General features: G+C 45.8%; 1 long non-coding RNA gene across 1 annotated transcript; it reads left to right on the plus strand.

Moving 5' to 3' along the window:
* The first annotated feature begins 4,673 nt into the window (after positions 1 to 4,673).
* Positions 4,674 to 7,431, plus strand: LOC127316377 (uncharacterized). Its single transcript, XR_007860291.2, has 4 exons — positions 4,674 to 4,922; positions 5,010 to 5,232; positions 6,044 to 6,106; positions 7,233 to 7,431. It is a non-coding gene; the product is annotated as an uncharacterized lncRNA (long non-coding RNA).
* The last annotated feature ends 829 nt before the right edge of the window (positions 7,432 to 8,260 follow it).

Raw genomic sequence — 8,260 nt, forward strand, 5'->3', positions numbered from 1 at the left:
TTACCACTTATTTAATGGTTAGAGCATGCATACTGTTAGAGAAGAACATTGGGCCGCTAACTAAAGCCATGAATCATGGTGGAAGTTTCAGTTTTGGACAAATATCCTCAATCTCATATGAGAAAATTAATTGTTGCTACATGCTTATGCATTAAAGAGGAGTCCATTATCTGTTGTCTATGTTGTCCCGGTATGGATGTCTAAGTTGAGAATAATCAAAAGCGAGAAATCCAATGCGAGCTTTCTCCTTAGACCTTTGTACAGGCGGCATAGAGGTACCCCTTTGTGACACGTGGTTAAAACATATGTATTGCAATGATAATCCAGGTAATCCGAGCTAATTAGGACAAGGTGCGGGCACTATTAGTATACTATGCATGAGGCTTGCAACTTGTAAGATATAATTTCCATGATGCATATGCTTTATTACTACCGTTGACAAAATTGTTTCTTGTTTTTAAAACCAAAGCTCTAGCACAAATATAGCAATCAATGCTTCCCTCTGCGACGGGCCTTTCTTTTACTTTTATGTTGAGTTAGTTCACCTGTTTCTCTCCACCTCAAGAAGCAAACACTTGTGTGAACTGTGCATTGATTCCTACATACTTGCATATTGCACTTGTTATATTACTTTGCATTGACAACTTGTTATCACCAGAATTTGACCGGATTAGAGGTGGGCCGCGATCAAGATTGGGCTTGAAGAATATACATGGAAGAAATACGTGAACCGGCCTTGTACACGAAGTTTGGGCAGTTTGCCCTTGTATCTGTAAATATAGTAGGATACGTGTCGGTTAGTTAGAGTTTGGCTCGTGCACGGTTGGGATTATTCCCACGTTAGAAAGTCCACGGACTATAAATATGTATCTAGGGTTATTGAGAAAAACAACAATCACGTTCATCACAAACCAATCTTGGCGCATCGCCGACCCCTTGTTTCGAGGGTTTCTTCCGGGTAAGCATCATGCTGCCTAGATCGCATCTTGCGATCTAGGCAGTATACGTTTATTCGTTGTTCATGCGTTGCTCGTACTGAAGCCTTTTTTATGGCGAGCAACGTAGTTATCATAGATGTGTTAGGGTTAGCATTGTTCTACCGTGCTACATGCTTCCGTCCATGCAACCCTTAGACGTCTAGCCGTCCTTACACCTTTCTTAGGTGTAAGGGCGGCACCTTGCTTGATCATTGTTTAGTAGGTCCGATCCATTATGATTGCTCCTTGATTCCTCAAGGATTAGTTTAATATCTACATAGTTAGGCCTTACAAACGGGTTGAATGATCCAGTAGCGCGTAGGGTGTAGTTTGCTAACCCTAGACAAGATGTTCCGGGGATCAACTTAACGTTGGTTTTTAGGCCTTGTCTAGGGTCGGTTTATTATCACCGTGCGTGGCTGCCAGGCTCAATCACGAGTAGGATGTTCCGATTATGTGGTGAAAACCCTAAATCGTCGTAGGTCGTTTTAGCTTCATATTGATCAAGCAGGACCACCATGCAATCATAAACCCTATACGAGTCATGGGTGGATCGGCTCCTTGAGCCGATTCACGGGACAACCTGAGAGCCGATCGAGACTCGTATTTAATGTTTACGTGTATGCCATGCAGGGAACTTAGCGAAGCAAATTCATCACCTTCCTGATCAGGTATAGATCAGGTGGCACGCCCTTGCACCAGCATCGGGACGTGCGTACCAGGAGCTTTGCGGGCCGTCGCTCGGAGGGACCAGGGCCAGCCGCAGCCCTAGGTTGTTCCCGGCTCTTCGTGTTGCCAGCCGTAGCTCGCCGGTGGGTTTCGGACGCCAACACATTCTGGCACGCCCGGTGGGACAGTCTTCGACATCAACTGCAGCGCCATCTACATCTGAGATAGCGGAAGGTACTCCAGTAACATACGAGGATCTGCCCGAGGAGGTCAAGAAGAAGTATGACGACGTCAAAGCTATCCTCGAAGCCGACCTCATCGGCTCTTTCCACAGGACCCGCTCGCACGGCATCAGGTGGAGAGGGTTCACACCTGAAGGCGCGCTCGATGGAGTGGACCTGTCCACCCTGTAACATCCCAAATTTTACAATTAAGGATGTTAATAGTTGCATCATACCATCATGGCATACTATTTTAAAATTTGCATATTTGGTTTCCAAATTATTTCAAGATTATGCTTAAGTCTGAAATCTAATTAAATGATTTAGTTTCGCAGATTTTATCTGGTTTTTGTTTTACTCTTTTCAAATTTATATAGCTCATCTTTACTATTAAATACAAAAACGACCGTGGTACGTCCGCATCCTCGTTCGTTCCGTGTGGCGCTCGCACTTGTTCGAGATCCAGGTCGTTTTCATGGGCCAAAGCGTTCGTTATCATGGGCCCAGGCCAATGCTCAGAAAAAACCGTCCATGTTCCTTTGGCCAATGCCTAAAAAACAAGTCTATACATAGGAAACGTCCTCTGCTAGACTGCTTAAATTACACAAGGATTGGAACGGGCCAGGCAGCTAGCATCACGTATAAACATACATAAACATACAAGGAGCCTATGGTGGTGTTCAGGGAGAAGTAATCTCAAGCGATTTTGTTTCGTCTCTATGACCGCAAGAGAAAAAAAAACAGAGATTCAGAGGTGATTGGGGCCTCCACGACAAGGCCTCGGTACTGACTGCTACCGCGCTCGCTGCTGCCGGAGTTAGTGGTGGAGACGGACGGGGTCAGGCACGGGGGGCATGCTGCGCGGCCACCAAAACCATGCTTCCTGCTGCGCCGCCGCATCGTGCTGCTCCGCGTCCTTGGCATGTCACTGCCTCACTGGACACGGGCTGCGTTTGGACTTTGGAGGCAGACCCCTACGGTACTGCCAGGCCTCGCGGCTTATTGGCTGCGCCCCCGATGGAAGGTCCTGTACTAACAACGTCTGTGGCGAAAATCTGAAACAGCCTGCTTGCTCAAGCATGCTTGCGTCGCGGGCTGCGGGCTGCGGGAAGCGTCTCCACCATCCCCTGCATCTCGCACGGCCAGCGCCGATCCAATCACTTGCATCCCATGCAGCCGGCAGCGCCTCGCCCATTAGCCGCCGGCGACCCCATCACCTACATGGCTGTAACCCGTGCATCTTGGTGGCTGCCCGGCCCATGCCATCTAGCTGCCTTTGACGAGTATCTCTCGCTGGCCTCGGCTAGACATATTAAACGATCCGCATCAAACCTCAAGAGTACGTCTACATCTACTTCCTCAGCGATTCCATCGACGCTAGCAAGGTCGCTGCCGTTCACGCCAACATCGCCGTCAGCCAATAGCCTACCGGCTGCCGCTTGCCTAAGCGAGCCATGGCGACACGATGATCGTCCGCAAGGTTCGACGGGATACCAGTCACGAATGGCATCACATATTCACATGGGTGACGATGGTCTCGGCCTAATCCGATCGTGGTGGTTTCCATGCCGAAGCAGGCCGGAAGACTCCGTTGGAAGCTCAGCTTTTTGTAAAACGTAGTATTCCAAAAGTAGAATATGTCAGCGCGGGGCAAAAAGGAAGTACGTCAGTTTAGTAAAATTGGAATTTTTCACGGTTTTGGAGAAAAAGTGACCTCGTTGGCAAGTACTGTTTTACAACAGATTTATTTACCCATTTTGCGGCCAGAAGCGTTGTGTGACATGGTGCTGGCATCACAGTGACACTCACGTTGCATGGATTTTTCGGCTCCACGGCTCAAATCGTGCATGTGAAACAGTATTAATTCACCAGAATCTGCACGGCCGCCCCTCTTCATCTTACTGGATGAGGAATGAGGCCATCTACGTCTCGAGGAACATGGTGCTATTGGAAGTCGCTGGAAACATTTTTAATGAGACAGCTTGCTTACATAATATGTTATAGTTAATCTTAAAAAAATCCTCCCTCTCAACTATCCTTGCAGTATATGCAGAATGAGAGAACCGCATTTGCCATCAAGCACATTTGTTCATGGTTAGATAATCAGGCATTTATATTTGGTATTACTTTATCGTTTCGGCAGATACAAAAAGGTTATTTTTCTTCTTAGGTGATTAATTTTTGCATTGGCACTTTTATATTAAAATTCAATATTACCTATGATTTACTTTGAAGAAACTTAAATACCAAGAAATAGAGGTGTAGGAATATATAGCAGTAGAATGGGACTGAGATAATACACGTGACCTCGGTAAACCCTATGATAATCTGAAGGAAAATCTATCCCTCCAAACGCACTATTACTTCACAAAATGATGTTTTGACTTTCTCCAAGTTTGAATGTATGTAGATACTTAATAGTGTGTACATACGTTTAAATCAAGAAAAATCTAAGACATCCTTTTATGAACATAAGGAATATATCTTGGAAATTGATGTTGTGATTTTCGGTACGACATTGCTCTAGGCAGATTTATGGTATTTATGACTATTAAATTTAATACAGTCCCGTAGCAAAGCACGGGTTTCGTGCTAGTATAAGATAAGAAACAAATAAAAGAGAAGATAAAGAAAAGAAAAAAGGAAAAAAGAGGACCGAACCAGGCCGGACCAAGTCGACCCAGTTGGCTCCTTTCCGCGCACGCTCGCGCGTATGGCCGCATAGCAGCAGGCCAGCAGCGTACCTCCCCTGTTCCCTTTTCTTGCTTTTCAATAAAAAAAACAAAAAATGCTGACAGCTGGGCCCTACTGATCCGTATCGTCTTCAACCTCCTGCCTAGTTCGACCAGGACACGGGACTCCCAAACCAACTCGAAAATCCCCAGATTTTTCGCTCCGATTCCGTTCAAATCCGTGCCCCCTACTCCACGAAAACTCCTCCATATATACTCCCGCATCGGCCTCTCTCCGTTTTTCTAAAAATCGCAAACCCTAGACCACCAGAGAGCCCGTTCCGATCTCGCCGGAGTTCCGCCGTCGCGAACTTGAAGACGAGGTTCCAGGACCTCCCTGCCTCCACTTTCCTCTCTAAGCTTTCTAGGTCGTCGACCGCGTCGTTCTCATCTCTTTTCCCCTCACGCAGGACCACGGAAACAACCAGACGATAACGCCGGAGTCTCGCCGGAGTTCGTCGTTTCCAGTCGGAGATAGACGCTGTTTGGAACGAGGAGAATCGCTGACGAGAACGGGGAAGAAGATCTCTCGTCGACCCGCACATCGTCGCCCTTCGGAGCCCGCCAGCACACCGACGTGGACATCCGCACCTGACCACCGCGAACGTCTCCTCCGTCGTCCACGGCCACCTGGTAACACTCTGTATAGAGCTAGCTCTATTTATACGTATACAGAATCGGTAGCAGCACATGTTCGTGCAATGCTTTTTTTTTTCGCGTGCACGATCCAATCGATCTGTAGAGTAGTGCTAGCTCATGTCACATGTTAAACTTCAAAAATTCGTAACTTCAAATCTAGATCTTCGTTTTAGATTTCGTTTTTTGCGTTGAATTCGTAATCAAATCCTCTATCCACTGATACTAATTTTGTAAATTATAGAATTTTTAATTTATCAGTTAAGAATTGAATTTTAGTATATTAGTACGTTGAATTGTTCACGTGTCGCCGGAGCCGCTGAAGCCGAGCCAAGCCGCCAGCCGAAGTCCAGCCGAAGCCGAAGCTGAGAAGCGCCACATCCGTCTGATCGAGATCCGATGCTTCAGAACGCGCCACGTCCTTGCGTAAAAACAATGAAATCTGAATACTTCCGAAAATCATAATTAAATAACCGTAACTCCGTTTTAATCGATTCTTTTTGCGTTAGTTTCAGAATTTTATTATCTACACCTTGAAGCTGGAATTTTCGAATTATAAGTAACTAATTATCATGTTTGTAATATTGAATCTTAAACCTCAATTTGAACATATAATATAAATCTTATTTAATTAATACATGTAGAAAATCAATGTTGGGATGTTCCCTGCCTGTTAGACTTGATGCATAATATTTTGGTCGAATTTAAAGTATTTTATCATCATGTCATAATTACATGCATGCATATAGTGTGAAACATTATTGTTGCATTGGTTATTCATTGAAATTATTTTTCACCCTTGCGATAGATTGTGCGGAGTGCGCGAGTGCTGCTGAGGAGGAATATTGTTTAGAGTGCTGTTCGGATCAAGGCAAGTTACATCTTTGTTCAAGTTGTCCCAAGTTTTCTACTATGCATGTCTTTTTCCTTCAAATGATTAGTATGCATGTGTAGGATGTTTTGGTAGATCTTACTTGGTGGATATTTTGCAAGTCGCGTGCTATTTTGTAGATTGCCATGAGTAGAATTATACTTAGAAATATTTCCACTTGATCCCACCCATAGGAATGCCTAAATTTTTCTAAGTGCTATGCTTATGCTACGAAAATATAAAAAGGGGTTCGAAACAAGAAAATTTTCTAAGTACTTGAGCTCTGGTTATGAGCGCAACTTTTCTCCCAAAATCCTCCTTCAAAATAAAACTAAGTTTTCTTCTGGGCGGAATGGTTTTGACGGGACAACGAGTGTGGAGATTGGTGGAGGACTGCCGCCCAGGATCAAAGAAGTCTGCCACGTTCCAGATGTCAGAAGCTTCCAGTGCAACCACAATACAAATATGGGCTCTGTCTTGGCTAAGTACTTAGTGGGAAACCTCACCTGGGTACCGCCATTGGGAGGTATTTTGGGCACGGGCGGATCCGGAAGGTGGAGGGGCTACTAAGGAAAAGCTTCGTCGTGACCTCGTCCTGGCCTTAATGAAGATGAAGAATTTTGGCAAAAGGGCTTGGTTGTGAATTGTGGGTAAAGAGCGCAACCTCTCGAGAGTGTTAACCTGATCGATCAGCCGTGTCCACGGTAACAGGACAATTTGAGCATCTGAAGGATGGAGCCTCTGAAGGATTTCCTCTCTTTTTTTTCAAAGGAATTTTCAAAACCCTATGGCGTGTGTAATATCGTTCATAGGTGGGTTTTGGGGCCTTGGTGTGTAATATCCAAGTGCTCGGGACTTGGTGTGTCATATCCAAGTGTTAGGTTGATTTGGACACTTGGTGTGTAATATCCATGTGATCCACTCGGCCAATTTTATTTATCAAAATTTTGCAAAGTAGGGTAAAAGATTTTCTCTCTTTACTAAGTAAAAATTGGCTTTACGCAAATAAACCTCAAGCCTCCTCTTGTCTGCCTACATGTAGATTTAGTCAATTTTCTCCTTCTTGGTGTAATTTGCCATACATTCAAAGTATTGACCAAATGTTTTTGGCTGCACTCATGTGCAGAATACGAAGGTTGAAGAAAGGTGCGCTAGGATCGCGGGTCTACACTCAACGAGCCTGTGGCGTTGATGGACTCAATTTATCTTAAGTTTTTCGTTGCTTTTATTTGAGCTAGCCTTGAGCTATGCAAAGTTGTAATAATTTAAACTCTGGATTTATTCGATTCGTGTAATAATGACATTGTGTTTTACATGGTATTTCATCGACTGTGAGTGCTAGCTTATGATCCAGGGACTAGCATGTTAATCACAGGGACTAAGGATCCTACCCGATCCAAGGTCATTACACACCCCTTCAGAAGAACGCACCAGGTCCTTGCGTCAGGAGATCAATTTCATGGTAGCTCATTCGCTACACCGCCATTCTGAGAGCCTGGTGAACACTTTGGAGCGTGTCGCCCTTCGGGTGCTCCATGAAATCTTGAGGCATCAGTACTCTCCGTCAGGGCCGGCTCTAGGGACTCACCAAGTAGAGCTACCACTCCAGAGCCGACCACCGCTGCCGTTCGCGCTGGCAGCACCAGAGGTGCCGAGTACACCGGCATTCGTCGTCTACAAGATCGGTGGCGATCCTAGCGATTACCAGTTCTTGTATGAGGCGCCTAAGGAGATCCCTCACGGATACACGTGCACATACGTGCTGCAGGCAGCGATGGCCCGGGCACTCACGAACCAGGCTGCAACAGCAGGGACTTCCGGAACAGCAGGAGGAGCCTCTGGATCAGATCTTGAGAAGCAGACGTGGCTAGCTAAGTATGCCACTCTGACGAACGTCCAGAGCTCAACTCCTGCAGCTAGCTCAGATCTTGAGAAGCAAGCGTGGCTAGCTAAGTATGCCACGCCAGCGAATCTTCAGAGCTCCACTCCTGCAGCTAGCACTGCGGATCAGATCAGCACAATCTTGAGAGACCAGTTCGGCATGGTGCCGAAAAGGAGGGCAATCGGCTATTCCAAGCCGTACCCCAACGACTACGATTTGATCCCACTACCACCCAAATATCGGCTCCCTGAATTCTCCAAGTTTAGTGGGTC

The sequence above is a fragment of the Lolium perenne genome, chromosome 7 (genome assembly GCF_019359855.2).
Source record: "Lolium perenne isolate Kyuss_39 chromosome 7, Kyuss_2.0, whole genome shotgun sequence".
Lineage (NCBI taxonomy): Eukaryota > Viridiplantae > Streptophyta > Magnoliopsida > Poales > Poaceae > Lolium > Lolium perenne.